We start from the raw sequence: 16090 nt of genomic DNA on the forward strand, positions 1-16090 counted from the left end.
TCTTGTCCTGTTGCATCCATTTGGAATGTTATCGCTCCTTTGAATGGGCGTTATCAGTGCTTATCAGCCTCATAGGTATGAGTCAGAAGGGGCTTGCTTGGCGCCCAGATAGCTCAGTTGGTAGAGCTGGTGCCCATCTGTAGAGGTTTACTCCTCGACACAGCGGGCCCAGGTTTGACTCTGACCTGCGGCCCTTTGCTGCATGTCATTCTCCCCTCTTTCACATCTTCATCTGTCCTGTCAAAGATAAATGCTCAAAAAATTATCTTAAAAGAAGGGGCTTGCTACACCTTCTAGTAGGTTCAGGAAGCTCTAATCATCTATTCATGTAGAAGCAGTCACCGTTATTGTGGTCTGGACCGCTTGGCGTCACTTTTTAACGCTCTGGGAGTCCCGTTGTGAATTCGAACAAAACAAACCTTACTTGGTTAGCTTTTAACAACAAAAGTATTTTAATTATGTTTAATAAAAATATCATGCTTTGGGTTAAAATACTTAAGTTTGTGTTGTTAGTTAAGATTATTACATAAGGAACGTTTCATAAGGAATGTTACGTATGGAATCTTCAAGCTTTAGTGCGTAACTTTATGATATTAATGAGCGTCCATTACATTCCAGCCATTGCCAAATGAGTTGCTACAAAGCTAATTAAGACTCTCAGCTCCACACAACTCTCTGGATTTCTCAGTGTGACTATGTTCAGAATAGTCCATCATGTTGTTTTAATCCTCCGTGTCCTCCTTGGCTACTAGTAACTCCGTGGAGGAGGGGTGGGGGGTGCACGATTACGGAAGGCTTGTATCATGTGGACACGCCGACAGTTTTGTTGTCATTACTTAGAATTCCTCATGGGGGAGACATAAACTATGACTATAGCTTTAACTTTAAAAAAAAAAAAAAAAAGTCAACCTTGACATCTGGTTTCACACAGGACACAAACTCCAGTCTCCCTTATGAAAGCCGAAATTTACCTGTCAATGCAAAACAGAAATTCTCATTAGATTATAAGATCATATAAAACGAATGTAGAATTGCAGAATTAAAAAAAGCAACCCTGTGCAGATTTTGCAAAACATCAGATGTGTGTAATACCAAGGGGAAAAAAAAGTCAGAATTTGGATATTTTTTTAAGTGTAGCTGGAACTGACTGTGACCAATCCATGGTCAGTTCATTCTGTCCAAGAGACAATGTTTCAACATGGAGTACATGCATCCTTCAGCAAGATACTAAATCTGTACCTGCTGTTCTCATTCAAAGCTACTTTTGACAACCGCATCAGCTAAATGTCTACAATGTAACTTTGATGTCCCCTTTCCTCCGTTCTACCTCCATACTTCCGGCTGGACGAGACCCATATCTTAACCTCGGCCTTCATTTTGATCTCAACTACCTGTAAAATTTGGTAACTGGATCTTGCACGGTTGTGATGCTATCATAGTCACAAAAGCTAGCCGCAGACAGACAGACAGACAGACAGACAGACAGACAGACAGACAGACAGACAGACAGGTAGACATATAAACAGCTGGCAAAGTACTCAAAACTTCCTCTGTGCTAGTTTCCCCTACAGTAGGGATCCCCATGACCACATTTCAACAAGATGATACACACACACACACACACACACACACACACACACACACACACACACACACACACACACACACACACACACACACACACACACACACACACTTCTTGCTCTTGGCTAAACAACGAGACGACAATGTCAGCGCGGGTTTCACCTACACACACACACACACACACACACACACACACACACACACACAGACCACAAGGTGAAAACAATACCAGAGTGGATGTCCCGGATGGTAACATCTTTGCAACACAAAATAGCAAAGTGAAGGACATGACAAGTTATACTTCCTTCTTGTTGGCTGGATTAAATAAGCTTTGGTATCTACTATTAGCAGTAAACCATCTGTTTATGGGTGTTATAACGCAAGCTACAGCACAGACAAACATCATGCGAAAGAAGATATGTATTTGGGTCCAACTATGTTTAATAGAGGTGTGACGAGACACCCAGCTCACAAGACAAAACGAGACACAAGATTGGGTTCACGAGATCGAGACAAGATTATTATTATTATCATACAGAAAACTTCAATGAAGAAATAAGACTGGAAAAACAGTTTATTCAATCGAAAGTCACAAAATGAAAAACGAGCACTGAATGCAAATGACTGGCTTCTCTCCTGTATAACTAACAGTTACATTGATACTTATTCCATATGTATGGTGGAGAGATCGTTGAGACCAAATGCTTTGTTCTCAAATGTGTCATTGTACAGTAGACAGAGAGAAATAAAGCTTATTTTACTATTGTTTCACAGTGATTACGTTATAAAGCACAAATAAATTACCATCAAACACTCAACAGATAATTTTTGTGAAGACAGATGCTCTTTTTCTCCCCCCCCCCCCCCCCCGGGTTTGCGATGTCGCTCTGCAAAAGTAAACTCAGAGTCAACTTTGGAGAACGGGCGGGGGATCTTCTATGCTAATTTCAAGGCTGTTGCTCTGCACTTGTGTACTGATATCACAAGACACTTTTTACCTCAACGAGAAATCTCGTCACGTTTTAATCTCGCAAGGTCTCGTCACACCTTTGTAAAATATAAAAAACTGGATGGTTTTTATGTCTCACAACGGTTACCTGACTTGTCCAAGTCTCAGGTCTATGACTCTGGAGCTACCCCGAACACAGTAAATACAGTATGTGTTCCAGGCCACATGTGCCCAGAATGTGCAGTGGGGGAAACCAGATGGTTGTGTTTTTCTCTTGCTTGAAGCTCTATGACAATTTATTAGTTGAGCAGTGGTGGTGATGGTGAGAGCACTGGCCATCGCTGCTGTTTAGTTTCCTGATCGTTTCTAGGATGAAAAAACTTAATTCCAATCTTTGAGGGACAACCTGCCAATTTTGGGGAGTGTAGTTGATAAGTAAGGGGCTTTAATGTGTGTTGCACTCCATCCAACAGTGGTTGAGACATTTCACTTAATGCCACAAACATCAACCTCATGGTGGCGCTAGAGGAAAAGCCAGAGGACCCCCCACCTTCATTAAGATGTATCATCTGGGAACCATGAGTGTCTGTACCAAATGTTGTGTACTGTGTTGAGTAGATGTTGAGATATTTCACATGATTTGTGAAAAAACTGTCACCGGCTGGTGCCGCTAGAGGAAGTGAGATAATGTCAGTAGGATTTATCAGGATCATGAGTGTATGTACAAGATTTCATGCTAATCCGTCCTAGGGTTATTTCCGCTTTCTTTGTGTTGGCGTTCTGAACTCCAGTGGATTTGTGAGGACTATGGTTAACTGCTCCTCAGATCTCTGCAGGGTAAATCCAGACAGCTAGCTAGACTATCTGTCCAATCGGAGTTTTCTGTTGCACGACTGAAGCTACTTTTGAACGTCCACATGTTCCACCAAAACAAGTTCCTTCCTGAGACTATTTCACAGTGGCTCTGTGATTGTGATTGGTTCAATGAAATGCCAATAAACCAGAGCATGTTTTTCTCCCATCCTGAAATGCTGTGTGGACTAGACAGACCCTCCTCTGAAGGGCTGGGGAGGAAGGTCTGACAAAGCGAGACTATTGGCCGACGGACAGATAGTCATTTCGGCATTCAGAACACTGAATATAAGTTTTTATACAAGATAATTTGGAGAGTTGTTTCTATGTAAACCTTGAAGATGCAAGGGGAGACCCCATTGGATTTCTAGTCCGACACCTTAACCACTCGGCCATCACAGCTTCGTACAGCACTGGGTTCCTCCATCACCTCTCAAGAGATGAAACCTTTGTGGCAGTGAAAAGAAGCAACTTGACAGTTAATGGCAACACTTTTATCTGCTGTTCTCATCCAGAACAACTGCTGAGCAGGGAGGAGGATGTGTGTGTTGGTGAAGGACGATGGCTGATTAAATGAATCTCAGAACTTCCAGTTCCAGAACAGCCTCTAATGTTGCCTTTTGCATAATACCAAGAATGTAACTAAGATCTGTTCTCTGTGCAGTAATTGCAAGGCTTATTTCTGTGGAACACATTTTTAAGGAAATATAAAATAAAAAATCATTATAGAGTGCAATGATTTAATTCAGAATTTAAGATTCAGACATGTGAACAAGAAATGTTTTGAAAGAGGTGACTGGTAAATTGACCGGTACCTATCTTGATAGCTGATAAGATACATGGTGCAAGTACCAGTCTTGGAGCTGTTTGAAGCCGAGGCTAGCAGCTTCCCCCAGCTTTCAGTTTTTGTGCTAGGCTAAACATGTCACCAGTGTTGGGGAGTAACGGAATACATGTACCGGTGTTACGTATTCAGAATACAAATTATGAGTAACTGTATTCCGTTACAGTTACAATTTAAATAGTTAGGTATCTTGAATACAGTTACATTGTTGAAATCAATGCATTACATGACGATACTTCTCTGTTTCACGGGTTTATTAACTCTGAATAAATTAAGGCAACTCCATGCATTTCCCAGAAGCCCCAATATGAAAACGAAAAAATGAGCTATTTGTGTGATCACTGATAGAGGTAGAGATGGAGCCGGAACCGGCACAACAGAGCCAGGGCAGGAATGGTTTCTAGCTTGGAAATTCAAACAGCATTTCACATTAAAGAAAGAGAAGGGAGAAGGAAATATAACTGTGCAGTGCAGCTTCTGCTTGCCAGCAACCAACTTCCTTTCAGTGTCCAAATTCCTCCACCTCCAACCTGAAGAAGCATCTTAAAGTAAGTTATTTTTTTAATTAGCCAAGCGTAGTCGTCTGCTGTAGTTTTACTGGTCACCTTGCTATTTTATAGTTGACATGTGACTTTACATTCTCCTACATGCTGATTTACTAGCCCCAGAGCCGTTGAAAGACTGACTAGCCCCGTTTGACATGTTAGCTAACGTTAGCTCAAATTAGCTCGTGGTAGCTTAGTCAGCGGTTCGATTTTTGTAGTATGCAGTTCGGGACTACAAATACAAAAATCTATCTGCTTGTTTAGGTACACATTCAGCCAGTTGGAACCATAGACTGTATATAAAATGGACCAACAGATCCCGTGTCTCTGGACGGAGACCAGTGAAGGATATTAGAAGCTCTTTTCCGGTGATGGCTGAGTGTTACTGAGCAGCCTCCAATTGAGAGAGACGACGTAAATGTGCCGTGAGCAACGTGTCTGAAAGTTGGAAGTCTTCTGGTAGCTGTGCCATGCCAAGAGAAATCTTAATCATTCAGAATATTGCAGAGAGGTATATGTATGTAAGGAGATAACATGGACACGGTAATTATTGCTAACTGAAATGCTAGTTAACATTAGTAATTATACTTAAACATCTAATGTGAGACGAAACTGCCTGAGAGCTTCTCCTGTACTATACGGTAACTCCTCTACTATGAGACAGTAAGTTGCGTGGTTATGACCCAATCGTTAGCCTATTGTTATAAAAACGTCTGCTATGGAGCCATAACGTGAGCTACAAGGTAATGGAGCCTTTTATACATTGTCGTGTTTCTTTAGAAATAAACAACGGACAAATAGAGTCTTTAAACGCTTCAGATGTAAAGTTATTCGCTGTCAAAGTGACGTCAAAATGAATGGCAGTCAATGGAATGCTAACGGGAGGTGATGGCTTGTTAGCATCAAAATGGCGCCATAGGAGGTTCGCGGTCCGAGGAGAAGCTTACCCCCTTGGTTGGAACAGAAGAACACACCAGAATAGGCCTGTTTAGTAAGCTGTATGTGATGGCCGCATTCCTAAACTTATAAAATGCAATTCAATGTGGAAGTAATCCAAGTATTCAGAATACGTTACTCAGATTGAGTAACGTAACGGAATAGGTTACAAATTACATTTTTGGGCATGTATTCTGTAACGGAATATGTTTTGAAAGTATCCTTCCCAACACTGCATGTCACAGAGCAACAGATTAAAGATGACAAATTAAAGGAAAACGATGAATATAACAAATGCAGATGCTGAGATAGCTCAGTTGGTAAAGTGGGCGCCCATATATAGAGGTTTACTCCTCGACGCAGTGGGCCTGGGTTCAACTCTGACCTGCGGCCCTTTGCTGCATGTCATTCTCCCTCTCTCTCCCCTTTCATGTCTTCATCTGTCCTGTCAAATAAAGGCCTAAAAATGGCCAAAAACTAATAAAAAAAAAAAAAACATGCTTCCAGATGCTTCCATTCAGGCTTACCATGGGATAAAAGACGTCTCTGGAAATTTTGGTCCATGTCAAACTTGATCCTTGGAATTCTGGGATATGCATTTAGCATTACTCCCACAGTAACTGAGTGAATATGGAGTACCAGAGTCCCTGCATTCAGACACCAACTCCCTTCTGCACATGGGAGACCGCCATTTCCCCAGTAATTACATTAAGCACAGAATCTCCCAGAATATTAGTTCAAATCAAAAGGAATGTGCAGCCCTGTCGCCTGGCCACCCCGGCATTGCCTATACTTCTGAACGCAGTGTTTGTTTTCGATTGTATTTTCTCTAAACCAAAAACACTGGAGCTTCTCACAGCAGGCTGTGGGATCTCTGCTGCTGCACATACAGATGTTTATCTGATCAACTAAACACAGATATAAGGTTTCATGGAAGGGAGAGGGAGGAAGACAGACAGACAGACGGACGGAAACTGCACAGGAGAGTTGTTCATGAGCTGCAAGCTTTTTGTTTCATTCTAAAATAAGACTTTCAATATCATCGCAAACGATGATTTCTTAGGAATGCAAAGGGATAGTATTAAAGTGAGCCAAACTTGCACTAATCATGTTTTTTTTATATATTTTTATATATTGAATTTCATTTATAATAACATTTTGGAACAAAACCGCATGCACCTGAAGTTATTTAGTGGTCAATGAAAAAGTAGGTCAACTTTGAACTCAGGAAATGTAGCGTTTAACAAGAAGTGAATGACCCTCAGTTGCAAGAAAGCGTTGAAAAACTACAAAACGACTCGAATATTTGTCACAGCTCACTGTACTAAAAAGATCTAATAAGGATTTGGACGTCAAGTCCTCCAAATTAAACAACTGAATACCTCATTTGTCATTGTCCTAATGGAAGCGTTTTACCCCTCTTTTTTCTGCCTTTTACCAAAACCACTTAAAATCACCTAAAAAAGATCTTTTGGGAGGACAGTCTCACTATTGCCATGTGATCTGTATCAGGATACATTATCTGGATAATAACATGTGACAGTGTTTGATAGTAGATGTGTCATACTCCAATATTGTGCCTGCTGTTAGTTGCATTTAGTTGCATGTTGTTTTGTTTATTTCCTGTCCAACGTACCTTTTCGCCACCCCACACAAGTACATTTTTCCTTGATATGTTTTTTTCTGAAATAGTCTATATCAACGACGTTTCACTTCTGGGAATGTTCAGGAAATTCCGCCGGATGTCTCTGTGTTGGTGTTCTAACCTCTGGTGGATTTGTGAGGACTATGGTTAACTGCTCCTCAGATCTCTGCAGGGTAAATCCAGACAGCTAGCTAGACTATCTGTCCAATCTGAGTTTTCTGTTGAACGACTAAAACTACTTTTGAACGTACACATGTTCCACCAAAACAAGTTCCTTCCTGAGGCTATTTAGCAGAGGCACCGTGGCTCCGTCCGGAGCTTAGCACCGCCCAAGACGATTGTGATTGGTTTAAAGAAATGTCAATAAATCAGAGCACGTTTTTCTCCCATCCAGGAATGCTGTGTGGACTAGCTAGACCCTCCTCCGCAGCGCTGTGGCGGAAGGTCTGGCAAAGCGAGACTAGTTTCTGACCTAACTCTATGACAGTCCTTGATTGGTTTCAACTGTTGTCACCTGATCTCACCGACCTGATAAAAGAGGTTGAACTGTGATGATAATTGAACCTGCACACTGACGAGGCATTATCAGAAACATTTGTGCATGTTTCTCTGCGGCATTATGTATCCGAAAATACAAAGCAAATGAGAAAAAATAAATAAAACTATACTTATTTTGTGCAAACCTTTTTGATTCTATCTGGAAATCACTGCATCTGTGGTTTTCACATACCGATTAAACAAGGTGGAGCATGGCGACTCCTTATTAGATCACTGGTAGGGCCTGACAACATTCCTGTGAATGTGCAGGATCTTTCCCAAGAGAGAGAGAGAGAGTTAGACAGGGTTTATCTGAAAGGAATACTTCTTATTAAGTCTCTTATTACGCCTCTCTTATCAAGTAGAGTAGGACGTGAGAGCAGGATGTCATAAAAATACAAAGAATTAACAACAACTCAGCAACTACAACAGGACTAACCTCAAAACAATAGAAATAAAAGGATAACTAATGACATAGTCCCAACCAGTGGTGGAGTGTAACTAAGTACATTTACTCAAATACTGTACTTAAGTACAAATGTTAAGGTACTTGTACTTTACTTGAGTCTTTTCTCTTCATGCCACTTTCTACTTCTACTCCGCTACATTTCAGAGAGAAATATTATACTTTAGTTACTACATTCATCTGTTACAGCTTTAGTTACTAGTTACTTTACACATTAAGATTACTGCACACAAAACACATGTAGTTTATAAAATCTGATGTTTTATTCTAAAGTAAACTAGCCAACAATATAACGGCTACAAGTCCAGCTGAGATGATGAGACCATTAAACACACAACTGGTTGGAGCCTTTACACTTTCTACAATGGGAGTAATTTTCGGCTTTGAGTAATTTTCCTGATCATACTTTCAGTAAGTACTTTTACTTAAGTAACATTTTTAATGCTGCACTTTTTCTTGTAAACGAGTATTTGTACAATGTGGTATTAGTACTTTTACTTAAGTAACAGATCTGAATACTTCCTCCACCGCTGGTCCCAAGTAGACAGAATTCTGTCACTCATACATCCTTTACCCTGTATTTTTTCTATGTAACGTCAGGTGATGATTAAAGGAAAGTAAGATGTGGTGTTTCAGAAATGCAAGCTGCGTGGCACGCATTCACAAGAGTCTGTCTGGAACTTTATCCATATTTGCACAGAGAGTGTTTTTCACATGTCACTCCCATTTAATTACAGCGCTTAGTGTTTCAGAGGGAGACAGGGAGGAGACCTGGGTGGTCTCCTGACTTCCTCACTCCCTCCAGCACGTCGGCCGGAGATGCACCGTCATTAGCATTCCACCACACCAAACTCCCAGGGTGTAAGTGAGGAGCAGCCGCAACGGCTCCATGTCTGACCCCCAAATATACTGTTGAATTATAACGAGGACATCAGTTCAACTCGGGGCACATTGAACTTTTTAATTCACCCTTTCATTACATCTGCTTTTGCCCAAGTGAGTTATTCCTCAAAAGGTCTCATGTTAAAAATGCATGCACTACTGAACAATTCCTCAATTTTCTTCTCTACTATACTTTTGTAGTTGTGGTTACAATACATAAATGTGTTGCTCAGTTCAGGCCCTCAGTGCAACTGTGATGGAGACCAGTGTTGGGAGTAACGTTATAACACGTTACAAAAGCAACACAATTGCAGTAAAGCATTACTAATAACATTTTGGTAATATTATACCCAACGCATTTTAACCCGAAATTAAGTGGTGTTTCATTTATTTTTAAATTCACCAACACCGCGAAACATTTAGGCACTAGAGAGAGAGAAAAAACTCTGTGAGATTGAGATTGAGAGTGGTGAAATGCACACCTGCCAAGTCATACTTCTGCAGTTATTTTGGTGAAAGTAACTCAAAAGTAGGGGAGACCGGGGATAGTTGTAACATTTCTGACATTTGGAGCTCTTTTAAACCAGTGGGTTCAAAATGTGATACAAACTGATTCCATGTGTCTGCTAATAAATAGTGGAGCTATTATCTCTGCAACCCAAACAGAAAATGCATGGCTTACTCTCAAACACAAGGAGGAAAATGTTACACTTTACTACATAGTCCAGGTTAGTTGTACCATACTCTGGGGTGAAATGGAACATTATGAAATTAGGATTATGACAAACACTTGATATTGAAACTTGTACTCAACTTTTTAACATAATATTTGTGTGTGTATGTGTTGAGAGGCACTCCTCAGTCCGTCTTTCTTTTTCAAGACTGAAATTTAAAGAAAAAATATAAATAAGATTTATTTATTTGATTAGGACAATGCACATTACTCAACATTTCTGGAAATGCGCCAGTGTTAGCCAGATGGCTAAATTCCAACTGTAGTCCTAGTTACCTAGCATGCAGGAAACCCATGCAAACACGGGGAGAACACGCAAACTCCACACAGAAAAGGCCCTGCCCTGGACCGGGGATCCAACTCTGCAATGCCAACTTGCTGTGAGGCAGAAGTGCTAACCACTGAGCCACCATGCAACCAAGATTTTGCTTGGGGGAGGTTGTAACATTTTCTAACCCAGACTATTGTTACAACTAACCCAGACTACTGTTACAACTAACCCAGACTATTGTTGCCATGAACTAGTTTAATGTACAGCTAACAGCTAAAACATTAGCACTTACAACCTGCATGAAAAATATCCATAAGGAAACACAATAAAAATGATTTCAGTTTGTTGAGTTTAACTACAAAGCTGGCATTGCTATCCCAAAAATAAATTCAGGTTAAAAAAAATACTAAACTCCTAACTAAATATGAGTTTTTTTCGTTCTAAAATGTGCAGCGTCTGTCACAGGGGGCTGCTGTGTTGTAAGGACTAAACAGAACATGTTTAGAGTGAATCAGGTGATTCCAAACTCGTTCCTGATTGGAGGAATTGGATGTGTTACAACTGACCCGTGTTACAACTATCCCCGTCTCCCCTAGCGTAAAGCATTACAAGTCAGAGACAATAATATTGTTATGTGACGTATTACTCTCAAATGACAGTAACTAGTAATCTATAATGTATTACATTATGGAAGTAACTTGCCCAACACTGATGGAGACACATGCGACTAATTTGCTATTTTACAAGCTTATATCCTGTCAGGTTAGGGATATGTTTATGATGGACTGAGAATGTGAAGTTTCCCTATTCACCTACGAAGATGGGTCACATCCAACTCTGGTGTTTTAAAACAGGTTGCTGCACAAACTCCCTGCCGAGACACGGACATCCTCGTCACGACCTCCTCCCGCTGCTCGCTGTTAAATAACAATATGACAAAACTTTGTTCAGCCTTGTCAAGCAGAATATATGCCCAATAAATACTTCTTTCCATGTGTAACAGGGTTTATTTATTATGTCATTCCATTTGACATTGCTATAATTTGATATTAATGTGTGTAGATCTATTGGCTCAAGGGGGCCCTCTCTTTAGAGGTAGTAGTTAAATACCACTGGTTGTTTTTAAAGAGCCCCTATTTTAGTGTGTTATATAGTTTTGGGTGTATGTAATAGATGCAAAAAGTACAAAAAACACAATTCACTCCAAATGGAGCTTTCTCTCCCACAGACAGCCCTTTTTCTTAACTGCCTGAAACGCCTCGCCCACATTCCTGTTTGACATTCCTCCATTAGTGATGTCACTGATTGAGAACGCCAGCCCAGTTTTTCATATGTGCTGCCCATAGGTGCTGCCTGAGCAAGCAGAGCCCACCCAGCGGCTTGTTTGAATTTAGTTGACCAATCACAACAGAGTGGGCCAGCTGACCAATCAGAGCAGACTGGGCTTTTAAGGAAGGCGGGTCAAGAGCTCAGACAAAGTGTTTGAGACAGAAGAGCTGCAGCAACGGGGAGTATGAGAAACATAATCTGTTTTTTGAACATACAAATATTGTGTATTAATATTCATTGTGTGAACATATGTGCACTGTGATTTATGGAAATGTTAACAATGACAGTTACAAGTGGATAGCTGTACTTTTTAAAAGCTAAAATGTTAAAATAACGGCTTAATGCACTTTCTAGCTAGCCTCTGTGCTAAAATAATTCTTTTGTACACTGTATGAAAAAAATCCGTAGAAAAATGGATAATGTCCTGGCAGAAAATGACCAGTACCTTTTCTGTTAAGTTTATGGACATTTTCTAAAAAAGCGGAAATTTCGGTAGATTTACAGTATATCTTCTGTACCTTTAACGGACATTTCTGTTAATCCAAAAAATCTAAATACGGAAACACACCTGTGAAAAGTCATTACAGAAAATTCCTTCATATTAACACAGTATATTAGCCCTTATTTCTACAGACTTTTCTAACAGTGTAGTGTGCTGTGTGTGAGCTACTTTGAGCCAACTGTATGACTGACCAGTACATACTCTGTTTCTGTTCAGATAATAAACAGGCCCATGGCGGTGTAAAAGATGACAGAGTCTCCCGCTCGTCATTCTACACACTACGCAGAGTCGAGGGGTCGCTTGAACCAGCCAGTCCCAGAAGTACGACTGAGCGTGGTTACACATGGTAGTTCTGCTTACCAGGTCACCGTCAGGACAATTATTCCCTTGTTGAGTTCATTGAGTATGTGAAGCCAATTCGAGTCACACAAAATTAATGTCAGCTTCATGCAAATCCTTCTACCACAGCTCCTCTTTCCTGTTGTGGCACTTATCTGTCATCCTTTATCATCATTTATGGCTTGGTGTTTAGACTGTGCACTTGGACTCTTTTGCTGTATGTCCAGTAAATAATCTATGGGTTTTTAGCTCTGTGTCACTCATTATTAAGTTGCTCTGAAAAAGAGCATCAGCTTAATTCCTCCCATGTAATGCTTGGCTGCCGAGCTGTAGCTGTCTGCCCAGATGCTTTAGCCCCGAGCCATATTGACTCCTGCCTGACTACCGGTCAACATAGCCCCAGGCGCTATTCATGCCAGCTCATGCCTGGGCCTGCACAGAGACATCAGTCAACAAAGTCAGCCACGTGTCTGATTGGACGAGACCAGGGCCCAAAAACTCAGATGAAGCCCCCAGGGACCCACAAGGCCATGCTTTAGCATTCAAGCCCTCAATAACCAGCTGCTGTTTCTGAATACTGATTTCATATTGATTGATTCAAATCCACAGATTCAGCCCCAGATGACTGTGACAGTTTGGTTTTATTATTATTATTATTATTATTATTATTATTATTATTATTATTATTATTATTAAATGTTCAAATGTCAAAAGTGTACATAGGACTCAGATTTGATTGAGAAGGGTTTTAGACATTCATAACAAATTGCTAAATAGAAAAACAGGATGAAACATATGAAAGCATAGCCACTTACATACTTCATTTATATTGTTACTATATTACAGTGTTGTGATGCTTGACCTGGCTCTACTAATGGAAATTCTGTGGATGTTTGCCAATGTGAGTATTAGCTTGATTTCCCCACATGACACATAACCTCTAATACAAGCACAAAAGTTTTCCTTCTACGAGCTGGAGTTGAACCAGCAACCTAAGGATCTCAGCACTGCACTCCTACCGTCCTCCGCTCTACCAACTTTTAGCTCTTTATATTTCATATTGCATAATTTGTGCTCCGACAACTTTTGTCAGCCACTGAGGTGGTTTTGGGAAGTTAAAGAAAAGGGCGCGTTGTCACTTTTCTTCACACATAATTTCCTTTTTTTATAATTATGGGGCAAAGTCCGGTTAAAGCTATAGTGCGTAGTTTCTGTCTCCCCCATGAGGAATTCAAAGTAATGACAACTGTCAGCGCGTCCACATGATACAAGCCTTCCGTGATCGCGCACCGCCACCCCCCGATATTGGCCAGCATCTAGTTTAAACTGTGTGTTTTCAGACACTACATTATGCACTGGTTGTAATAAAGACGCATTGCCTCACTGACATTTAGGAAATGCTCTGTGAGGTGGAGGCTTGCATCGGCATGTTTTATCTTCACCCACAAAAGTATCCTCCTTGGAGCCAGAGAGCTGGATCGCACCACTGCTCTCATACAGTCCTCCACACTACCAACTGCACTATGGAACACTGGTCGCTGTATCACTATTAAACGCACTTGTTCAGATGGTGTCTGGGTAAAGTTAGGCAGCTGTTAACAATGCTGCAGCCCCAGGACTGTTTCATCTTGGGATCTTTCCTTTTGGAAGATGAGTTTAAAAAACAAATGTCCAGGTAGCGTTTACAGGCTTTTCAAGAAAGATACAAGAGGACTTTGTGAATAATATCATATCAAAAACAACTTAAATACAGGGGATAAATACAGGGGAAGTATTAGGGGAAAACGGAAATTTTAATTTTGAAATTTGATACACACAGCGAGAGAGAAGGCGAGAGCTGACGTCCCAAAGCTTTTGCTGCTTCTGTTGTTCTATATCCATGTCCTTTGCCCTCTCCTGCAGCGTGCTTGTGCAAAGCCACCGTGTCTCGACTTGACTTGACTCACCCTCTGAATGAATCGTGGCCCAGCTGTTGACTAATAGTCCACATTCACCACTAAAAAAACACCATGTCACCACTCCCTGTGTCCAAAGTGTGGGTGGTGGGAGCAGGGGAGGGGCTGGCTGAGTAAATAGGATGGGGGTTGGGGGCAAAGCAGGAGTTGTAGCATTGTATTGTTTGTCTGACAGTGGGAGAGCGAGGGGGAACGGGTGGTCCTGGCCCAGAGACAATGCCTGAGATCGCACTGCCTCTCTGCTAAGCCCCCTTTGTGCGGCAGGGTGGGAAACCCCTTACAAATAGCCGTCACCATCATGATGCATGCCTTCATCAGGACTTGGGAATCTGCTCGGTGGAAACATAGCATGGTCCGAGATGTCACATTGTTGTGCACTGTCAGAAGTACTAACAGGATGTTTTATGAGATTATCTCAGGATGGTGTTGGAGAGTCCAGCAGTGTCTCAGGGCAAACTGGGGCTTGGGCTGCAGACGTGAAATACACAATCCCTTTCTACAAAACAAGAACATTCTGTAATCTACTGTACAGACGTTTGCAAGTATCAAACAATAAATCTGCCAATGGGGTCAGCTGCTATGAAACACTATTTGACACTAGTGGGAAAAGTAAAGAAATAAGTATATAAGTAAAGAAACTTCAGTAAATCAAGAATAAAGTGCTTGACATGAGATTCTATTCAAAATATTTGCAGTGTTGTGTTTGTTTTTAATTTTAGATTGTGTCATAGGTGTAATTTACAGTAATCAAAACTGGCCAGTGCAACCCACACCAAAAAACAATTATATTTTCCTTTACATAAATAAAGACATTTGCACCATAATTTGATGCAGAAAAGGCACAAATTGTTGCAGAACAATTCAGCAGAATGCAGAAAATGAAATGTTTGGTGTGTTCAAAAAAGAAAGTAGAGATCTCAACAACATTGTCGGTGACAGGCCATCGATGCGAGAGCAGTCTGCGGGGCTTACTGCCTCTGTCAGTCTGGGAGAGAGGTGACTGGAGCAACGTACTGTCTGCATCAAGTGCCCATAAGTGCAAATCGCTGGAGCAGAATCAATTGTTTTTTTTGTTTGTTGTTTGATTCATTTTCTGTGTAATAAAAAAACAATAACTATGCCTACCTGTGGGTTTTAATTATAGGTTATAAAACGAAAGTGTATGACGCCCATTGCTAGCCTAGCCTACATGAAAAAAATATAATAACCTACATAGTAAGGTGACCAGATTTCTGAGACAAAATCCGGGGACATTTTCAGCTCAGAAGCGTAAATACCTCCAAATAAGGTAATGTTTCTATCTTTGTAAACTTAAAACGGGGACACTGCCCCAGGGTCGTCACTAGACCTAGAGCTGCACTGGGGCACAAGCCCCCCTAGGGGGGATCCATGGGCATGCTCCCCTGTAAGAACATTTTGTCTATTTTAACATTTAAATGCATCAATCTGGTGCACTTTGAAAAGAAATTCAGAGGTTATACTTGATTATTCTTATCTATGGATGGAAATATGTGTGCTGTAGCCTGAACTAATTTGCACTTCAGAATTTTAACCATGCACACACAGGTGGAATAGTTTTTTCTTCATATTTTTGCATTAATGTCACTAGGAACCATACCAGTAGAAATATATATTCATATTTGTGCTGACATAAATAGTTTACATGAGAATACATTATAATTTTGGCCCTTTGGCTGAGGGAGAGCAGGAGTGTGGTTGTG

This window comes from Sander vitreus, chromosome 12 (genome assembly GCF_031162955.1).
Source record: "Sander vitreus isolate 19-12246 chromosome 12, sanVit1, whole genome shotgun sequence".
NCBI classification, from domain to species: Eukaryota; Metazoa; Chordata; class Actinopteri; order Perciformes; family Percidae; genus Sander; species Sander vitreus.